A 23,557-nucleotide genomic window follows, 5' to 3' on the forward strand; every position below is an offset into this window, starting at 1 on the left:
AAAAAGTATTAGTCGTATCGTAAAAATTTTTTCGCAGATGATGTTCATGTATGTTACTCTATCAAATAAAAATAAAATTAGAAAATCGAATACTTCCCTATTGAAGGGTTCGGGGCAAGAATATGATATGCCACACGAGTTTCTTTTTTTTTCCGGTAGTCCAATTTCCAACTTTTGACAAAATTCTACCAATATTTTTTACAGATATTATACATTCCATATTCTGCAATACTAAAACCAGATACGTTATTCTGACAGTGGCATAACCAATTCTCATGTTTATTCAATTATCAAAGCAGCATTTAGAACAAAAAACTCATTTTTTCAAAAGTGTGGCTTATCACGTTCTTGCCCGTGATAAGCCATTCAATTGATATTTACTCTTTGGTCAAACAACAAATCTAGTCGGGTTCAAGAAATACATAAATTCAAATTCAAGAAATATATTTGTGCAGGTTTGATGCATTCGCGTTCAATGAACATAACCTCTCATTACAAATACCAAGTCTTCATGTTGAGAAATTACTGTGAAGAACTCTAGAGATTTCTTATTTGTGCCACAATATTACATTTACAACCCTCTTTCCGTTTTCTGTAGTCATCTTAAGTAGGGCTTACTTTAAGGGTGCGGATTACATTAGAAGTACATAGAAAAACAATGCTATAGAGCTTACTTTTTGATTAGATTGTATTTTCGGGGAACCACGGTATTAGGAGTTTAAATAATAACTAGAAAGTCGCACGTCAAGATATGACGGATGAAAATTGATTCTACATTTGAACGAAGCCATTGCCTGTTTAGTGATATTTTGATAGTTGAAATTTTTACCCTAACTCCAGTGGATTAACGTTTAACTCCAGTGGATTAACGTTAAAATCCAGTAAATAGGGTTTATTGTTGACCACTTTTTCGTTTCTTCATTTACCAAAAATGAATCTTACCAGTAAAACAGTTAAGTTACCGGATCCGGTTCAGATTTGTCAAAATAAAGCATTTCCCTGCATGTCTAACATTGCCAAAAATTATTAACAAATTATCATGCCATGCAGTGAGTTTCATTGTTGATGACGTCAGTGTTACTTGATCATTCGCTATTATACGTATATACGAGGATACGGAACTGAACATTTTCTTAAATCGATTTCTTTTTGCACTTTTTGTATAAAAAGTGTTTAAATTGTTTGCTCCCACAAATAAATTTCAAAACAAGAAACAAGATAATTGAGTGCTACGTTAATGGTCGTCTTCTACTTCAGACCTGGACAAAAAACCAAAAATAACCTAAATCATTCTTCCTTGCTCGTGCTCAATCTGTACAATGTGTCAAATGAAAGTCATTGAATCTATCTGCCAACTATAGATGCATAAAAACTTGTAACAATAGAGATCGCTCACTCCTTTCAACAACGTTATATTGCAGAAAACGTGATTTTTTAGGTGAGCGATTTCTAAAATTAAAAGTAAGATATCATGTACCATGTAGTGAAACTCTATTTCAAGCCACTGATTAAACTTTTTCTAACGCATGTATTTTTCAAAAAAAAAAAAAAAAACTGGTGTTTTTTCTCTGTTTTATGAAGAAGTGTAAAAAGCCTAATTTTTTTAAAAAAAAAAGGTTGAGTTTTATTTACGACGTTCTTGAACTAAATTTTAAAAATACTATTTGAAATATCTCATATTATGTCATTATTGTTACTAACTCTTAAAATACCGGCAATGCTGACATAAATGCAAATAGTGCTTTTCTTGCTTAAAAAATAAGAGTGAAAAATGCTCTTTTTTTGGTATGCAATACTGTTTTCGGAATAAATAGTAGGGGAATGTGGGGCAAAGTGAAATGACTAAGATAACTCAGCTTTTTCAAAATGAACAAATTGGAAATTTCTTTTGAAAATCACAATACAAAATGAAAGAACAATGTTTTTTAAAATAAAACTTTCATCGAAACATTCTTTTTTATTTTTGGTAGTAATTTTGAGTTTTCAAAAAATAGTGGACGTTTTTCACTTTTTTTTTTTATGGTGCAAAGTAAAAAATGAAATATTTTTCTACTGAAATATTTTCTATTTGATTGTAAAAAGTATTTTTGATCAAGTGAATCAGTAAAGAAAATTTTAAATGAATAAATGAAAAGAAAATAGAACAATAAACGAATAATTAAATTAACTAATTAATTAATGTATGAAGAAAAATAAATGACTGAGTAAAAGAATGAATGAATAGGAAAATAAAAGAATGAATGAATAAATAAGTGAATTACTGACGGAAGGAATGTAAATGAATTAATACATGAATACGTAAGTGCTTTATTACATGACTGAGTGAGTAAACGAAATAAGCTATTTCACTTTGTACCATCTACTTCGCCTCGCATGTACTCGACTACTTGATCAAAATATTTAAAACATAAATAAGCTTAATACTAACTAAATAAATATTTCATTGCATATTAGAAGGTCTCAATTAAAACTTAAAATGTTAATAAAAAGAACTTTATCATTTTATAACATAAAAAATACTTTTTGAATTTCAACAGTTATTACAATCAGAGTATCAGTATTTAAAAATTGCACGTATTATCATATGTTTTAATATTCGGCGGTGTTTTTTTAAATAATTGGAATAGACTACATGTGCAACTACTTTATTAAAATATTGCCAGATAGGTGGCGCTAAACGCAGAGTATATATTTCTCCTTTTCACTTTGCCCCGCTTATTCACTTTGCCCCGGTATTTCACTTTGCCCCATATTCCCCTACCATCCTTCACTAAGGACACAGATATTTCATGCCTAGTGGATTAAGCACAACTCAAGATGTGACATTCTTGAAAAGAACATTCCGAAAATACTTGAAAATGCAAATACGACTTTTTGCTCTTTAATGGCAAAATATTAAGTTATAGAAATGCAGATCTCGTAGGGATATGCTACTCATTCAAGCCAATCCAAAATAAAAAGAGGCATAATTCAAAATCGCCCAGTTTTTGAGACATGGCGTTTTGGAAAGGACCGAGCGATATAACGATGCTATTTACCTACTCCAGCTACACATATATAGTGATTGATTCGATTACAATTTTCTTTGCTAATATATCACTTTTTTTTAGCCTACTTTCCCACTAAAAGTCAGAAAAAGAAGAAAAAAGCATGAAAGAAGGCTTAATGCATCTTAAAAATATCGTGAAAAACAAAAAAAAGTCAAAAATAAATAAAATAATTAAATAAATATTGAAAAATTAAAAATTGGAAAGTAGGGTATTGAGATGGGGAAAAATGTCTGTCGATCTGTCTGTCTGTCCCCCCCCTAATAACTTTTGAAGGAATAGTCCGATTCGAAAAAACTTTTTTTTGTTCGAAAGATCTCGGCGAGGGCACCTCATTCCCATATTTCACTTTTTGATTTGAACTATTTTTGTTCAATTTTGAACAGTTAAAAAAAAACTTAACATTAGCGCCTACGGGGAAATTTAAGGCAATTCCGAACTGAGGCGAATTTGCTTCAAACAAGCTTCGTAGGAAAAAGATTTTGATGAAAAACTTTTTGATTTGAACAATTTTCCGTTCAATTTTGAACAGTTCAAATCCCTTAACAATAGTGCCGACGGGGAAACTGAAAGTCAATGTAGATTCCGTATTTGAAGGCGGATTTACTTCAAACAAGTTTTGTTGGAAATAACTCTTGACGCCAAACTCCAGACTTCGACTCCGAGAATTTAGGGGCACTCGACTCCGACTCCGACTCCTGTGCCCGACAATTAATCGGACTCCGACTCCCCGACTTCGACTCTGACTTCGTAGTTTTGGCAAAAATTTATACACGGAGGACAAACGACTGACTCCGATTCTTAAATATTCGACTCCGACTCCTTTATCTCAAAATGAGATTAACTCCGACTCCGCAGCAATGGTTTTAACTGTGAAATAATTATTGTTGATATGACTTGTTTTTATTTTTACGCTAAAGTTTCAATTTAGGTACTCAGTTTTTGGCGAATAAACTCGGAGTCATTTATGTTTCTACATAAAGATATGCGCAGACGATTTTTTTTTTTGACATAGAAAATTATTTCTTTAAGTTGACATTTTATTATTATTATTTTTTTTTTTTTGGTAAGTGCATTAATTCATTTAAAATAATGTTTTTGGCAACAGGGGAAAAAGAAACGATTTTTTTTTGATATGATGTATTTATTTTAATGAGCTTATTAATTTTAATTATTATTTTTTCGTTTTGAAAGCTGTTTTAAGATCTTTTTAATGGAAAAAAGTGTATTAGCTGCTTTGTTTAAATAAATAGCTGCTTTGTTTAAGTTGCTGCTATTTTATTTGTTCGGTTTTTTTTTCTTTTCTTTTTTTTCCCCTAGAAATCAGCTTAAAGTATTTTAAAAATATGTTTAAAAAAATTTGCGACTTTAGCTATTTTTGAGAATGTTGATCGGGTACTAGAAAGTAGTATGGGTATACGGGAAAGTAGGCTCGTCTAGTTCTAGACAGAACTTCTTGTTAACATTCTGGCAACGCGAGCCTCTAGTATGAGCTCCCGAATCCCACTTTGTCCCATTCTGGTTAACAGTAGTACAAAAACATACACGCTTCGATTTTTTTTTTGAATTTATATTTCTGAATTTCATTAATATAAAAGATACGGAGACACAGATACAATCATTGATGCAGATACAGACATTTTCAAACATTAATCCGTTCAAAAGAACCGTCCTTTAAGACGAATTTTTAGCCACACCTATTATTAATATCTTAGGGCTGATGAAAAAGATTTATGTGAACATTACTTCAATTTATTGGAGCACTTGATTTTCTGCGCTTTTACCTTCCATTTGAAAATGACAGAGTGAAAAACGATTTCGAGTTCTCTGGCCTCTTTCTTTTGACATGTGAATTTTATCATCGGATTCGAGTCACCCTCAAAGTTGCAGTTCGATCTAATAGTCGATATTATTTCGATGAAATACATTATGATGCAGTTGATTAGCGATCCATGGAGGAAATTTACTTTATTTTAAATCTTGTTTTATGTTTCGGTCCATTCTTCATTCGAATGTAACTGGAAATCTGCCTTGAATGTATTTATTCAAACTACGCGGTAGCTTTTACATAAGTAGATAGGAATGTACTCCTGTACGTTTAGTTTGAAATAAATGGTTTAATTAGAAAGGTGTAATTACTTGGTTATGACGTAGTTAGTAACAGTCATGTCGCTATGTGTCCAGTGATTTAATGAAACAGTTAACTACGAGAGCAGTGAAAATGGACAAGAAATAAACATTCTAAATACGTCATACTGGTACAATTAAGTTATTTCTGGCTCAACTGACGTGTAATATCAATCTTAGTTCAAAAATAGCTTTCTGTACTTCCAGCTAAAACAAGAACTAATCTATATAAATAAATAGAGAATATACGTATATGTAAATTCCATCCCTTAAGGTCGAACTCTAAAGAGGCCTAACTTCGTCGATCAACTGCTTGTCGAGCGATTATATTATCCAGCTAACCTGCTCTCGTTCCCGTTGAAGTCCACTTGTATACCAATTAAATCATATCAAGTACCATTTAGTTATGCTAAACGAGAAAAGCATTCAATTAGCGGTCACCCCTTAAAGCTCATTTGTTCTAAAAACCAAAATTTTGAATTGTCATCGGTTTTTGCATGTGAACTGTTTTAAGCATAAAACTTTTCCCCCAAATAACATACCTTGTAAGCAAAAAAAAAAAAAAAAAAAAAAAAAAAAAAAATCGTAATTATTTTTAACTTTCTATAATACATAGCATATGTGGGCAATTCATACTTATATTGCTTTAAAAATTGGAGATACATCTTAATAAAAGCATTCTTCAACAACGGCCATGATCAGTAATGAATTTTCATTTGGAAGCTGGCCTTCATTTTAGGATGAAATTCGTTAACGACAATTCATGTTCTAATCACCTTGGAACATTGAAACAAATTTTATCTGATGCAGAAAAATCAGGGGTTTCTATAGATATTTAGTTCTAATTTGTGTGAGCATATTTTCGTTCTCATATTGGAGGATTTATGCAAAATTGTTGGTCAAAATTGGAATAAACTAATAATTCACATTAATTTAATTAAAGAATATTGCATTGTCATTGGATCTGAGGTCGTATACCAAATTGCAAAATAATCCGCGTCACAGGAAATGGGCGAAAATTGAGTTGCCAGATTCCGTTACATATACAGGTGGTGAAGCTAATAAAAGCATGTTAAAAAAATTAATTTGAATTTTGACAGCTTGAATTCAAATTATGTTTTTCGCAATCACAAGTGTGTGTATGTAGGCGTGTGTGTTTGTGCGTAGGGGTATGTGTATGTGTGTGTAGGTATGTGTGTTTGTCTGTGTGCTGGCATAAGTGTGTGGGTAGTTGTGTATATGAATGTGTGTCTGTGTGTGTGGGGGGTATGTGTATGTGTGTGTAGGCATATGTGTTTGTGTCAGTGTGCAGGCATGAATGTGTGGGTAGTTATGTGTATGTGTGTGTGCGTGCGTGTGCGTGTAGCTGCGTATGTATGCGCGTGTGTGTAGGACTTGGATGCAATCTGGAGACGGCTTTCGCTATAGGAGCAGCATCGTGAGGAGCCGGTCGACGGTGACAGGGTGCGGAGGGTGGCGGTGGGAAAATAAAAAGATAGGACATCAAAACAGTCAAATGAGAACAATAAGCAATCGTGATTGCTCAAAAATAAAAGAAAAGAAATGAATCTTTTGTCGAAAAGCGTATTTTATCACATTACAGTATTGAAGTTCTTGCGATTAAATTCTCTTTAATGTACCTTTTGTGTTTGTACAGGAAAAATTTCGGATTTATTTTTGAAAATTTCTTAAACCCAAAATTTTAATTTTAAGATCCAACTGATATAAAGTTACCTCTTAGAATGTAGGGAAAAACTGGGGAGATCCTTCTTGCTTTTCTCTGGAAAGCTTCCATACTGAGCTTTCATTTTATGACTATTTCAAATTAACGAGTTTTTCATAAAGCCCCTAAAAGTTCATTATGACGGGATTGTACTGTTATTGAGGCAGTAAGCAGCAAAAGGGATGTAATCGAACCCCTTAAAGTTTTGAGTAAAACGCGATTGAACTCGGATTCTAGGTTATCCGAGGGTATTTTTTTTCTTCAAAATCATGTTCATAGCAGCATTTCTGTTAAGAGGAGAGGGGAGATTTTCCTACCATTTGTACCGGTTACCTTCTTGTTTTTAATTTTGGGACTCAAATCCCTCTGCTTCTCATCGCCTCAATTGAGGTGGGTATTGGTGGTGGGGTGTAAGTGGTCATTTTCAAGTTTTGAGTTAAAGATAACGTTCTAGGTAGACTTCCATTGAAAAGTTTTTCTAAATCATGCTGTATAACAGTACCTACCTGGACTACAAGTACTATCTCTTGCCTCAAAACAGAGAAGAGGTTCTCCTACCTTTTGTACTGGTTATCTACAAGTTTTTAATTTTGCCACTTACATCACTCTGCTTCTCATTGCCTTAGTTGAAAAATTGATTTCAAATGAATGCTGCCACTTCCAGAGCTAAATAGTGACGAAATTAATTGTTCACGACTGCGGAATTACTCAGGCGTTTATTGGAATTAGATTTATCTTGGCCGTCAGAAGTGAAAAGCGGGGTGAACTTCCGCCTCCGCACTAGTTTTCGCATCGACCCGGCTGTGGAAGTTATATAAAAATTAAATGTTTACGCCACAGGGCATTATCTGACTAAACTCCTGCTCTTATATCTCTCTATCCACCCACTCATTTTGCACATACGCTGTTTTAGACACTATGCGGGAGACGGGACGATTCCAAACTTTTACGGCGATTTCAAACTCAGCACAAATAATCGTCCTGGGTCTAACCCATGTTAGCCAATGATATAAAAAAAATGAATGAAAATAGTTGTCACACCTTGAAAATGTGAAAAAACGTGAAAAAATAGAGTTGTTTCCATCAGTAAAAAGTACTACTTTTAGTCACTAAAGTTGATAGAATGAGCAAAAAAAAAAAAAAAAAAAAAAAGCATGGAGCGAAGAAAATCTTTTATTTTCAACACGTTTAATTTTTAATAAATTTTTCGAAATGTCTCATTTTTCAAACAAGGCGTTGTTTTTGTGAAGTCATAAGTCATGCACTTTGGCACGTATTCCACTGGCACGCTGAATGCTTACATATGCTGTCCACCGCGTTTCCACGTCATGATACATCAGGAGCGAATTAAATATTTCGCTCTACACTTGCTATCAACGTGAGTAAAGATGCAAATTAAATATTGCGCTCTGCTCTAATGGCAACAGTGAATGATGCCATTAGTGCATCATTCACATTAAAGCATTCCATCATTTGTGATGTCATATGCAGAAGCGTAAAAAATAAAATTGAATCTGCGCAACGATTAAAATAATTTTTTAAAAATATTTAACTTTGTCAAATCATTTAAAAAATGGTCAGATCCTTTATTTTTAAGCATGCTCTTTCAGAAAAAAAGTAAAGTTTTTTACTTTTAAAATTTCGGAAACGACCGCATTATTGATGGAAAATCTAAATTTAACCTTCTTTCTTGCCGCAAAACTTACAGAAAGTTCAGGTAATTGGTGTGAGGTAAGGCTACTTAAAAAGAGAGCTGACGCATCGCACATTTTGGTTAAAAATTGGCACTCCTGAAAACATCATTATGTGTATAAAACCACGTTGCAGAAAATTGGTTGCTAACCTATTGACTTAAAACCTTTTTGATTTATTTGTTTTAATATGGAGAAGATATTTTAATTCATATTTAAAACCAAGTAAGGTATAAAAATAGGGACCATTACTGAAAATACTATCTCCTTATAAACTATTATTTAATTTGAGAGAAAAAAAATCAGACTAGAGTTACCCAAAGAGATGTTTTACACAACTTATTATCAATTATTTTACGAAATTGCAACCAGCGACTATAATAACGTATTCCCAAATACTTGAACCAAGACTGGATTCGAAGCTGTCTTGGAACCAAAATGTCGGATAGGTCGGCCTGTCCTCTCACGGGGTTCTAGTGAGATGTGACGTATTAATGATATTTTCGATAATGACACAATCTTAAAATCGCATAACCTAGCAGAACGCATTTTAAAATTTAACTATACACTATTAAAGTTAAGTAAATACCCCTTTTTTCTTGAAAAGTAAAATAAGGAGCAACAAGGTTAAACTGCACAAGATTCCTGCAGACACGTGTTTCGGGTTTGCAAGGACACTTTTACAATGCAAAACAAGTGAGCTTATGGATGAAAATATGGTTTATCCTACCGTTGACCGACATTTAAAATTTCCTTTTCCCTTAATTTGCTTTAAAAGATCATGTTGAAACTGAAAAACAGGAGAGAGGGAAATTTCATGCCGGCGAAAAGTAGGGGACACCGAAAATATACCCGAAAAAGAACAATCCCAGAACACAAGTAAATGCAGTAATCGAGTAACAGTTTATGATTAAAATGCAAGCGATTTCAGTTCGATTCATTAATTGTTTTTTAAAGTAAATATTTGAAATATTTCTTCCTTTCATTGCTTACAAAATTAATTAGTAGCTTTATGTCTTACTAAATGCCTTATTGGCTGATTTGGTGCTTTTTATTGGGCTCCAAGCAATTTCAAAAATGTTTCGTACCCAAAACCGTGGGTTCATTTATGAGGAGGGGGTCATTCTTCCACTTGACCGCCACTAAAATGATATTCTATATCCGCCCCTGGCTGTAGTTAGGAAAAAAAAAGTTTAGGTCAACTCTCACCTTGGGGTTTGCGGGGGAGGGGTGGGGGTGGAGAGAGGTGACTCTCCAAAGGGAAATGTGATTTAAAACCAATTTATATTAATTTTGCTTTATTTAAAAAAAAAAAAAAAACCGCCGCTTTTGCCAACGCCTTCAAAATCAAATAGATGTACTAAAAATAAAATTAATTTAGATTAAAATGAGTGACTTTCATAGAATTTAAAACTTGGACTAATTGGCACATTATGCCCAGTAGTACAGTAGCGTATGGTTATCGATACACTTTTATTACTATAACTAGCTGCTTTGCCCGGTCTACCTTGAAAATAACCATTGTGTCAAGTGATGTATATTCAACAATCAGACTTAAATAAAAGAAAAAAAAACCATCGTGCAAAATTTCCCCTCCAAACAGATATCAGAATACTTTTAAGAAATTAAAATAAAATGAGAAAGATTGATTTAAAAGGCATAACCATGGAAACACAAAATGAAATAAGTTTAGGAATTGAAAATGAGAAAAATGGAACGGATTCAAAAAGCGTTACAGTGGAAACGCAAAATAAAATGGTTAAAAACTTGAATAGAGAACAGATTTTTGAACTTCATTCAATTCGCTTGTAACTTTTTTCTAATGGAGATAGAGGGTTAAACTTTCGACCTTAGGTCGAGTTATATCAGGAGTAAAAAAAACCGCTCTTTTCAATGTTGTCAAAAAGAAAACTGTGGGACATTTCCTTCACTTTTTATTGATGGCTTTAATGGAGAAAAAAGGACCTGAATTTCAGCTAAGCCTAAAAAAATCGAGCTAAAAACGTAAAAAACTCCCGCCGCAATTAAGTTAGAGCATTGGAACAAATTGCTTAGATCGCGGAAAATTCTTCCCTTTCTAACGATATGTAATATTACTATTTGCGAGTAATTTTTCGCCCCCATATTCGGGAATTTGTGTGAAAATTGGGCCTAAATTGGAATAAAAAAGAACTATTCATCGAATTGTTTTCGAACTGATCTGCAAACCTTCTCAGGACTTAAAGGAACAAATCGTGAAAATTTCAGCAAAATCGGCTGGGTAGTTCTCGAGTTTTGCGAGTTTAAAAACACAGACGCTTTTTGGAGACTTCATTTTATACTATGTAGAGATACTGTTATACTATTTATACCATTTATTAAATATAGAACATTTTACCTTGCAAAGCTTTTCTTTCTTTTCCGTAACAGTTCTGACACGTTATTGTTTTAATACAGGACATGTGATAAGCATAATATGCCCTGCAATCTGAATGATTCGATAGTCCGAACTCCCCTCGGTCCCAATTAATTCATATTAAAAAGGTACTTATTGCACTTAAAAGATTTAATTTCAGTTACGTAAGTCAAAACCGCGACGGAAAGCTCTTTCATTTCGAAAATTCACTCTTGGCGCCCGTTCGCTCACAATTTAAAAGATTAATTTTATCGGAGGCACATCTTTTACGTAAAGAGCAGGGGGAAGATTTCTGAAATGTTGATCCTTTCCTCATTTAAATGCTGACATTAAATACGCTCATAAAATTCCTATGCAAATGTCAATAAACTATGTAAGTCTCTTCGTTCAATAGGTTGCTTCAGACTGTGCCAGTGAAAGGGGATGATCGCAATTTGATATTTCGGAAACTATCTCACCTGCGAATGTACGATCAATATACGTTTCTGTTGCATATTCAAATAGTTAAATGCTGCATTCGTTAAAAATGTTCATTCTGGGTATGCAAAGTATATTTATTCAGTTTTAATCTTTCAGTTGGTTGTGATTGGCTTCCTGTACGGTATTAATTTGTTGTGTGTATTTTAGCGTAGGTAAGGAATCTATAACGAAGTTTTCCATTAAGGGTTTAATAGAAAAGGATTTCAGAGTGGTTTATCATTAAAACGAGCTCAACGCATTTCAAAAAAAAAAAAGGGGGGGGGGAGAAAAAAAGTCCTGTTTCGTTTTATATTTTCAAGCTTATTTTTTCGTTTGAATAAAATTTTGTGTGTGTTTTTAATTTTTGTTTTATTTTTTTAATTGGTAGTTGTGTTTAGTTATTGACGGATAAAACGAAGTTGGATTAAGTTAGTTTTGAAGTAAATCTACTTTATTTAACTGTTTTTTTTTTTAAATTTTCCACTCAAATTCCAGTTAAACTCATGTGGTTCCTCACTTTTATGCCGTGTTCTAGCCTGAATAGTCAAAAATGTGAGCTGATTAAGCAATTTCTTTACTAGTAATAAAGCTGAAAGTCTCTCTGCACGGGTCTCTTTGTCTGTCAGGATCTCTAAGCACAACGCTTAGACCATTCGGCCAATTTTCATGAAATTTGGCACAGAATAAATTTGTAGCATGGGGGTGGGCACATCGAAGCGATTTTTCGTAAATTCGATTTTGTTCTTTTTCTATTACAATTTTAAGAACATTTTCCCGAGCAAAATTATCATAAGATGGACGAGTAAATTACCAAGTTATCGTAACGTGGAACTGTAACATGGGCAAGCCAATTAGCGAGAAATTCCTCATACATTATTTGTAAATATACAGGCGAACCAAAAGATCTTTTAATTTTCTACTACGGACAAAGCCGTGCGGGTGCCACTAGTGTATGAATAATGTTGTTGATGTTTTACCTGCACGTTTTTACACTATAGATATTGTACTGCTGTTCCTAATCTCAGATGGTATAGCTTAGTTAAACCATCTTCATAAAATCAAAATTCCCAAAAAGTCCAGAAAAAATCTCAAGCACTGTGATTTTAAAAAAAAATACATTATGTCAAGTAAAAAAAAAGCTTGTTTTTTCCCTGTTGCCAAAAAAAAAAAAAATACAAAAATGAACAAATAAACTTTTAAAATAAATAAAAAGCAACAAAATCTCAACTTAAAAAAATAATTTTCACTGTCGGAAAAAAAAAGAAAAAAGAAAAAGAATCGTTTGCGCATATCTTTATAAAGGTCTCCGAATTTCTGTGTCAAACACTGAATATAAATTAAAATTTTAGCGTGAAAATAAAAGCAAATCATTTGAACAATATTTATTTCAAATTACACGATGGCTGCAAAGTCGGAGTCTGGGTCGACCTGATTTTGGAGTAAAAGAATCAGATACGGGAGTAATTCAAGGACTCGGAGTCGGATTCGGTCATTTTCTCTTAAAGCCCGCAACTCTACCAATGTTTGTGGAGTCGGAGTTGGACCTATTTTGGGGATAAAGGAGTCGGAATCGGAGTCGAAGATTTTAAATTTCCAATAGTCGGAATCAGTCATTTCCCGTCCGTGTCTAAATTTTTGCCAAATCTATGGAGTCAGAGTCGGAGTCGTGGAGTCGTGGAGTCGCAATCCGACTAATTTTCGGGTATAGGAGTCGGATTCTGAGTCGACTTCCCTAAAACTCTAGGAGTCGGAGTCAGGATTTGGTCATCAAGAGCTATTTCCAACAAAATGTGTTTGAAGTAAAACCGCCTTTAAGTTCGGTATCTGTATTGACTTTTAATTTCGTCGTAGGCGCTAATGTTAAGGGGTTTGAACTGTTCAAAATTGGATGGAAAAATGTTCAAGTCAAAAAGATATTTTCTATACATGCTCTTCAAAAACTTTTTCCTTCGAAGTTTGTTTGAAGCAAATTCGCTTTTAAGTGCTGGATTTATATTTGCCTTGAATTTCTCCGTAGGTGTTAATGTTAATTTTTTTTGAACTGTTCAAAATTGAATGAATAACTGTTCAAATCAAAAAATGAAATATGGGAATAAGGTGTCCTTTCTAAGATCTTTCGAACACACAAAAATTCAAATCATGATATTCACTCAAAAGCCATTTGGAGGTGGGGGGGGGGGGGGGGAGGGACAGACAGATCGACAGACATTTCCCCCCATCTCAATACCCTACTTTCCAATTTTTAATTTTTCGATAGTTATTTAATTCTTATTTTTTATTTTTGAATTTTTTTTGTTTTCCGCGATATGTTCAAGATGCATTGAGCCTTGTTTCATGCTTTTTTCTTCTTTCTCTGACTTTTACTGGGAAAGTAGGCTAAAAAAGGGGACGTAAACATATATTATCGCCCCAAATCTTTTAATCAGCAACTGATGACATGATATCAAAATACTGAATTGTGCAATTTTAGGTGTTTTGGCCAAAGCTTGAATTAAATTTACTTTGAAACCCTTTTACTCCACCTTAAACTTAATGTAAGGTTAAACCACCAGTAGTTGATACTTGTAAGCTGAAAAGTAAACATTATAAGTTTTAACACCATTCTATAATTGCAACCAAAAAGGCATTTACTTCTTGTTTTTTGCTTTTTTAATCAAAATTATAAAATGATGCTTGAACTAGCACTGCTTACTTTTTTTTGAGGGATCATCACTTCTTTCTTTCTGAATATGTTTCTGTTTTATTTGATTATGAAAATGATTCACAATACTTACCGTATACAATTCCGTTATTTTGTCAAAGAAAAATATCAAGTACAATTATACTATGCCCAATACAATTTGTTAATGATCTCTTTTAAGGGGCCATTCACTAATTACGTAAGGGTCCCAAGGAGGGGGGGGGGTGAAAAAATCTCTACATACCCTTACTTGGGGGGGGGGGGGAGTCAAACGTATTCTTACGTAATATTTTCCAAATCGATATTTTACATTAGAAATCGCACGTTCAAGTGGTTTGGCAGTGATTATATTTCATTTGCGTTTGGAAAGTAAAAAACCATAGACTAATAATAAGAGTAGACCGAGCTTTCCAAGACTTGCTGTTGAAAAAATTGGTTCATGGATACATCATGTGACTGGTGGAAAGCTTGGCGAAAACTTTGGCAGCATGGTTGCTAGATGGCAACATTATCTATAGTTTGGCACTCGACATGTATTTTAAGACGTAGTGTGTTTTCATTGTAATTTTTTCCAGGTGCAGAGATTGAACTGTTTTTGTTTTAGTTATGCATTATTTTGACATTAGTAATTAGTTTTGATCACAGTTTTCAGTAACTTTTATTTCATTTGGAACTGCTATGTCAGCGTTGGCGTGAACGTAATGGCGTAAACGTTTTGCGTTAACGCAAAAATGTACTAATCGGTATCTTAAATTGAAATTGTAGGTAAAAATCTTACCGTTTGGAGATTCTTTTTGGGCACTTGCATCTTTAATTGCTTAGAGAGTTATTGAATGTTACTAAAGAAAATGCACAATACTATCTAAACGAAAAACTCACTTTATTAACAAAATATTTATAACTTAGAATAACAAATTTACAAATCGGACTCCATAAAATATCATTCTTCCGTGTTCCATCAATTCTATTTATTTTATTTCTCGCGGGCGTTGATCGTCTGCTACGATCAACGCCCGCTGTTGCTAGGATATTCACTAGTCACATGGTTTGGTTTATGAGCAGCAAAAGGGTTGCCATACCTCGGTCTATTCTTATTATTAGTCTATGTAAAAAACATATGATGAGCTGATTTTTATTTCTTTTACAAAGAATGGATAGTGTAAAATATAATAAAAGAATCGCACTACGTATGGCATGTTTTATTTTTAATGAGTATCGCATTATATACAAAAAAAAGTCGAAATAACCTTTAGTCTAGATTCCAACCGTTTCCATCCTTACACAAAAAAGTTTAATTTAATAATAGTGAATTTAGTAACGATTCCAGTGATGTAAGATTTGTTATTTTATTATTTTGAAAAACAAAATGGAATCTTACGTAAGATGGGGGGGGGGGGGGGTTTGAAAAACCTTACGTACCCTTACAGGGGGGGGGAGGGGGTCAAAAATAGCCAAAATCGTCATTACGTAATTAATGAATAGCTCCAAAAGAGAATTGCAAAAATAAAATTTAAATAATTTTTTTTTTCGAAATAAGTAAATAAAAGAAATAGATTAAAAGTAGAATTCCCTTTTAATATTTATTTAATTCTTTTACCATAATAAACTTAATTTATCGAAGGCGGAAAAAATGCCGTTTTTTGTTTCTCTTCTATTATTAAAGAATTCAGTGAGATTGGCATTCATTGTCCGTTTTCGATTATATCATCAACTTTCTTTTTAAAGTGCACCGAAAATAGAATCCTCACTGGAATTTCCTCGCCTTTTGCAGTTGCGAGAGACTAACAAAATAATTCAATTATTTTAGCTTAGAACGACGTTAAAGCATTACCTGCTTCAAGGAAATGTTGACAGTCGATAACTGGGGAAGAGTTCTCATAGGAAATTGAAAGTAAACAAATTTTCGAACAGTCAAACTTTGACGCCATATCTAGGAACAACAATTTTAAAGCCTTACTTGCGGAATTAAAAGGACAGGTGCTGTTCAACAACGAACAAATTTGGGAGTCGTTTTGAAATGCGTCAGAAAACTGTCCCTGGAAAATTCTTTAATGTCACATGCGTGGCATAATTGCATGCAATTCAGATAAAGGAAGCTGAAACTTCCTGTGAGAATTATCATCGTTCTGAACTTAATCTAATAAATAAGTAGGTTTAGAAAAAGTTTGATATTTCAGGTCAAATCAGTCTGAACTGTATTAATTGAAGGTAATATGCGGGTTGGTATCCTTTTGGGAAAAGGAAATTCAAGTATAAAGTTTTGTTTACAGTGCCAGGAACGCATTGAAAATTATCTCAAAACTAGAAAATCGCCCGTCAAGATATGACGGGGAATATTGCTTCTACATTTGTACGAAGCAATTGCCTGTTTTGTGATATTTTGATAGCTGAAATTTAACTCTATTTCCAGTGGATAACCCTAAACTCCAGTAGATAGCGTTCATTGTTGAACACTTTTTCGTTTCTTCATTCTCCTAAAATGAGTGTAACCAGTAAAACAGCTAAGTTACCGGATCCAGTTCAGCCTTGTCACAATTAAGCCTTTCTCTGCATGTCAAAGATTGCCAAAAAATATTGTTTCAATAGCTTGCTGAATTTTTGGTGCTTCAACAATGAAATGATGGCCGATACGCATGCTGTGGCGCGAGTTTCATTGTTGATGGCGTCAGAACGTTACTCGATCAATGAATTGGCAATTACATATAGGAAATATATGTAATAGCAAGAACGAAAGTATTATTTTTATCGAGAAAAAAAAGTTTATATTCTTCAGTAAAAATATGCCAGAAGTTTTAATTCTTTTCAAGTTTGATTTTGATCTTTGCAGGAGTTGCCTAATCACGTTTAACACCCAAGTTGCTTTCGAGTAAGCCTACCGGTTAACCTTTCTCGAAAGGAGAAGAAGCCAAAACTCCTACTAGTTAAATAAAATTTAGAAATGGTAGAGAAATAACATTTAATCAAGTCTTTTCATTCGCCAAAAAATGCGGAAAAAAACATTAAAGTTTTTCTCGAGACAATTATACCGTAATTTAACGTTGTTGCTGTTTTCTCCCCGCGATATATGGCTGTTTATGTATCTATGTATTTGTCACTGACGATGCTGCTTCTCTTGTATTCGTATAAATATACACCGAAACCCTGCTTTTCCGTCCCCCGAACCTGCGTTTTCCCCCCATCATACTTTTTTTTCATCAGATTCCAGTTTTTCTGTATACTAATAATTTTAATTCGACTCGGACGAAAAGTTTGTTGGTTATGAATTTCCTGCATTTTACGTTTTCCTTTTGAAGGAAAAAAAAAAGTTCTAAAATAAGCAAGATTAAGCAAATCAATTACAGACTCTATTATTACGGACTATTTTCACCCTTAACGCCCGGATTCGCAACTAAATGTGTTAAAATGATCTAAAATGGTATGTATAATAATGTTCTTTTCGTAAAATATAGTATTATACCAAGGATGGATCTAGAATTTTTTGGTTTTTAACTGACTACTACGTATCTGATCAACACACAAGGGCGTGAGGGGGGGGGGGGATTGCCACATCAATTTTGTCAAAAACAACAAAAATTTAGAAATTTATCCATGGCGATCCTTGAATATATTACTTTTTCCGTTAAAAGAGGTATTCTAAAATATCATTTTATAATTTCAATTTCAATATAATTTTGAGGAATGTTTCAAAACCCCTCACATTAACATCTTCGAAGGTCGTCTAAAATTGCTCTTTTTAAAACCTCAGTTTCGAAAAATTACCAGAGGAAAGTCACTGATTTCTTCCTTCCTCTAACACTACTCGCTGAGATGTCTACAATTGCGTCTTTAAAACTCCAATTTTACAAAATGTCCTATAGGAACGCCTCCAAACTCCTTCTAACATACCAAAGATCGACTGAAATGCATTTTTTGAACTTCAATTCCGAAAAAATTTCGGGAGGAGATTCGAGCCACATTCCTTTCCTTAACGGTCATTAAAAACGGCTTATACTTGAGTTTTAGGACTTCAGTTCGGAAAGACTGCATGTGCAGTAGAGTAGTTCCAAAATACATGTAAAAAAAAAAGTTTCTCCTAGATACCGGGACAACCCTCAATATTTTTAGACTTGTGGATAGCAATGCACTGGAGGAATTTTAGCTTCCTATTTCAACTGAAAGAGGGTGCTCAACCCCATCCCCCAAACTTCATCAGTATGGGGAGGGGGGTTAAAAAATACATTGAACTGAAAAAACAATGCGACATATTATAATATACACTAGAAATATGCATATGCGTTGCAATAAAACAATTATTTACAAAAAAAAAAATAAATAAATAAATAAACAGCTGGGGAAATTAAATATTTCTCAGTTTGAGGCATTTTTTTATAACACGGCTAATGTTAAATTGAGGGGTCATTGAGCACGTTTTAAAATTTGAGTAAGAAGCTAAAACTTTTACGGCATAATACTATTAGTAAATGTAAAATAAGTAGAGGATGTCCTGGACTCTAGCTGAAAAGAAGTTTTTTTGAACCACCCTAATGTGCAGGCTCCCCATCGCCATCATATATCCGTCCTTGTATTATACCTTTTTTTTATTAAAGAGTCATCTCTACTACATTTTGTTTTTTCTGTTTGATTTTTGCTTTCTATGCACTTCTCGTAATTTGCGTTTTCCCGTATTTTACGTTTCTAACACAGTTCCTTAGAAACGTAAAACCGGGGCTTCCCTGTATAAGTCAAAAATCATTGGAAATTTTCCCTCTTTAATTTGCTGAGTTTTACGCAGTGTACAAGAAATGTAACGCTAAACTTGCATACAGTCCTATCTCACCAATTAAGTTACAAAAACAAAAACTGAACAGTTGAGGGTAAAAAAAGAGAAAATGTCTTTAATGAAATTTAATCATATTTTTGCTCGGTATAGTTAAAATTTTTAAGTCCAGTTCCAGAGTGTTATTTCTTCAAAAATACATTCCCTTAACTATGTTATTCTGTTTTCAGTAAAAATCCCCTTAAAATGTTTCATTTTATTCTTGTAAGAGTTAATCCTCCAACGCTTATCTAAACATTGTTGAGAAACTTGATATTTCGGTAGATACGTATTATTATGTTATTACGTAGACGACTTTTTTTCGAGAAATTGCTTTACTTAAAGTAATATCGTGTTATTATTATCATATATATGTATAGGACAAACGACAGCAGTTATTACCAGGTTACATTGATATAAAAGTGCACTTAAAGCAAGTTTGATCGCAAGGAAGATCCACGCAATAAATTCCTGAACATGTTCTGAAAATTAATGTGTTACAAAGTTTGATACTTTAGCTATGAAATAGTTGGTTAACTCTTAAAAGTTTTTATGGGCAAACATTTTGATAGGAATAATTTGTTACTTTACTTAACTTGTAAAATTGGTTATAAGTGAATCAATTTTCAACTTAAAGATAAGTTAAAATGTGATACTTTTAACAGTCATTTAAACTGAATGCTAGCAAAAAGGAAAAAAGAAGGTTTATTGCGGATATTTAACAGGCAAGAAGTTATTCTGTTGTGTCTGTAATATTCGTAAGACCAAAATCAATATTTTGGTCAAGGAAATAAATTTTAACGAGTTTTACTTTAGCCAAGGATGTAACTGATCGCATTATGATCAATCTTTTCTCATATAGTTTACAAATTCTCAATCACAGACAAATAAAAATTAATTCGTTTTTGAGAAAATATTTAAAGGTATCATTTTGAATACCATCCAGTTTTTCATGTTTTTTTGTCACATAGCGACCAGAACAAAAGGAAATCAGAGGATGCAATGTCCGGTGAATGGATTCTAGCAACTTTCAACAGAAAAGACATGACTTTGTAACCTGATTGCAGAACCTGATTGAGCAAGATCACACTGGTTAAAAAAAAATAAAAAACGAATTGTGATGGATTTTTTCAGCTGCCATACGCCGCCGAAAAATTGCACCATCTAATTTCCTTCGATATCAAGCAAAAATCTTGAAAAATTGGCAGAAGTGGAACATGCCATTTTAAGATATTTTAATTCCAAATTAATTAACTTTTACCTATCATTAATTCGAACTTTGTATCCTAGATGGCAAATGGTTATTGATAACGCGGGTGGTCACACCATTAGTTAAAAGTAAAAATTAGTAAAAACTTATTTGATGGATAAAATTGACAATACTTTTCGGTTTTCTAAAAATTACGGAGCATTACGGATGCAGCGGTCTGTGATGCTAATCGTAAGGTTTTTTTTTTTTTTAAATCCATGCTGTTGTAAACATTCAATCTTTCAACCAGTCAGATCATCGAACCCGTGTAGGATGAGCTAGTCGATTCAAGGCAGTGAGGGTCGGCTTCTATATCGCGAACACCATTTTGGGCGGCAGTCTGAATTAGCTCAGACAGCACACGAGAGATGGGAGGAACCGCTATCAACATTTCGAAATTTGGAACCATACCATAAGTCAAACAACTCCTGGTTCAGCACCGCCCGAGGTATTGATTCACATGGAGGGCTTTATGACCACGACATATTTAACGTGCCCCAGTCATCATCAGTGAACACGGGGGACCTTCGACCGGCTAGCATCGAACCCGGAACTCTCTAGTTCGGAGCCCAGTACCTCTTTCCCGATCAGGCTACCGCGGTTCCTAGTGCTTTGAGACTTAAGCTAAGGAGCATCGCTGTGGTGGGTTTATGCGGAGAAAAGTGCTCTGAGAGTTTGTATTTAAATTTCAAAAATACTGTAATTTGTGTTAATTTAATTTGTATTAATATCTGACGCGGAATTTCTCGTAAATTTAATACTCGTAAGAATTTGAGTTAGCTTTTATGCTTCTGTTTTCCCGCTATTAAAGTACTGTCAGCAGTTTTGACATGACTTGTATATTGATTTTTATATCGATATCTTGATTCAAAGTTCAATACCATTATTTTGGAATATTGCATGTGAACCACTACAATAGCAGCATGTTGTTAGTACTAATGGGCCTTTCCATGTGATGGAACGGGACATTTGGATCGTCACTAGATTTTGTTTCATAAATACAAATAATACAAGCTAGAAATTTTGTTTTTGATAGCAACAGTAAAGATTTGTCATAACAACTATGTAGAATAGGGTGGTTCAAAAATACATGTAAAAAAAGTTTCTCCTAGATAACAGGACACCCCTCAATATTTTTAGACTTGTGGATAGTAATATACTGGAAGAATTTTAGCTTCTTATTTCAACTTAAAGAGGCAGCTCAACCCCCTCCCCCAAACTTCATAAGTATGGGGCGGGGGTTAAAAATACATTGAACTGAAAAAAACAATGCTACATGTTATAATATATACGAGTAATATGCATATACAATGCAACAAAATAATTATTTACAAAAAAACAGCTGGGGAAATTAAATGTTTCTAAATTTGTGACATTTTTTATTCTACGGCTAATGTTAAATTAAGGGATCATTGAGCACCCTCTTAAAATTTGAGTAAGAAGCTGAAACTTTTACAGCATCATACTATTAGTAAGTCAAAAAAAAAAAAAAAAAAAAAAAATATATATATATATATATATATATATATATACACACATATATATATATATATATATATATATATATATATATATATATATATATATATATATATATATATATATATATATATATATATATATATATATATATATGGGATGTCCTGGACTCTATCTGAAAAAAGTTTTTTTTGAATCACTAATGTAGAACGTCAGAAGTTAGTCTGAAGAAAGTAATTGAACGACATGCAATTAAATACTAGTGACGGACACATACGAGTCCCGTTACGTCGTCACGGGCATTTTATTTAATATTATTCAATTACTTTACTTGAAAACGATAACTATTAATGTTCTATGTAATTCTTATGACAAATCCTTACTGTTGCTATCTAACATAAAATTTCTAGCTTGTATTATTTGTATTTATAAACCAAAATATATAGGCAAAACTACCCCAAATGTCCCGTTGCATCATATGGAATGGCCTTAACTTTATGCTTGACTTTTGTGTGTGCTGATGTATCTGTGGGTCTGTAAGGTCTGCTGGGCTTCCCATTCCCCTCCCCAGGAAAAAGTTGTAAGGACCGAAAAATCCCATTCAGGAGGAAGTTCTGGCTGAACTTGTAGTAACGAATGTAGATAAAATATTTTTTTAAAAAAAGTATGCTCTCCTGCTTGTCAACTAAAGTCGAAGAGCAATGATGGATGTTCTTTTAAATGACAACGCTGATTGTATTTTAACAGTCTACGCACAGTTCTCTAGAATAACGCCCGTCGAAGAGCAATGAAGGATGTTCTTTAAATGATAATGCTGATTGTATTTCAACAATCTACGCACAGTTCTCTAGAATAACGCACGCCCGGTTTATAAATTATTTTGCATTCATCTTCAAAAAACAAATGTCTGCAGGAAAGGGGGCAGAAAAGAAAACAAAAACAAATAAAAGACCGTGACAAGACGTTTCATGGAAAACAAATGAGTAAAACTGGATGTTTTCCAAGTGTCTGGCAAAAGAGACGACAGTTTTATTTTTTTCTATAAAATCAGACAAGCAGACACAATGACACAGAAAAAAAAAGACATTCTGAAAACTTTGTAGCTGCTTGAACGATAGGGGGAAGGCACTTTTAAAAGATGTACAGATGAAAGAGCCCGTTTCTCTAAATAAATGGAAGTTGAGTGAGTCGAGTTCTTTTTTTATAGCACATGTAATAATTCCTAAATTAGGTACATACATAAATCAATAAGTACATATACGGATGAAAGAAAAATGAATGAGTTTTTAGAATTTAGAGCTGTATGCTTCCCTTATTTTTTAGATTAGAAAATAAAAGCTTTTGTTATCACAGGAAATTTTCGAGAGAAGTGATAACACATATCTTTCAAATTTCTTCAACTACAGTCGAACTCGTTTATGATGAGCTCAAAGGGAGCGCGATTTTTGTTCGTTATAACTGTGTGCTCGTAAGTTAGAGTTTGTGAGAAAAAAATCTATGTTCCTATTTTGTTTGCTTTTTATTTCTGTTCAGTAGGGAAATGTGGGGCAAAGTGAAATAGTTAAGACAACTTACTTCTTTAAAATGAACAAATGGCATCTTTAAACTGGAAATTGGTCATAAAATTTTTACTCGTATGCCTTAGAGCCGATACACTCAATAAACACTCTTAATCAATCTTCAAACTGGTTGTTTAAAATATATTTCACAAGCGTGAAAAGTATGCATTCGTGCAACTTGAAACAATTCAGGAAACTTTTTTGCAAAGATACTTGAATTTACGGTGAGAAAGATGAAAACCCGCGGAATCCCGAAACATTCCACGGAAATAACCACTGGCGTTTCGCCTTTTTTTTATACTGTATAAAGTCTTACATTACAACATATTTGAATACAAAAGCTCAACTTTTCT

Source organism: Uloborus diversus, chromosome 4 (assembly GCF_026930045.1).
Source record: "Uloborus diversus isolate 005 chromosome 4, Udiv.v.3.1, whole genome shotgun sequence".
In the NCBI taxonomy this organism is placed as follows: Eukaryota; Metazoa; Arthropoda; class Arachnida; order Araneae; family Uloboridae; genus Uloborus; species Uloborus diversus.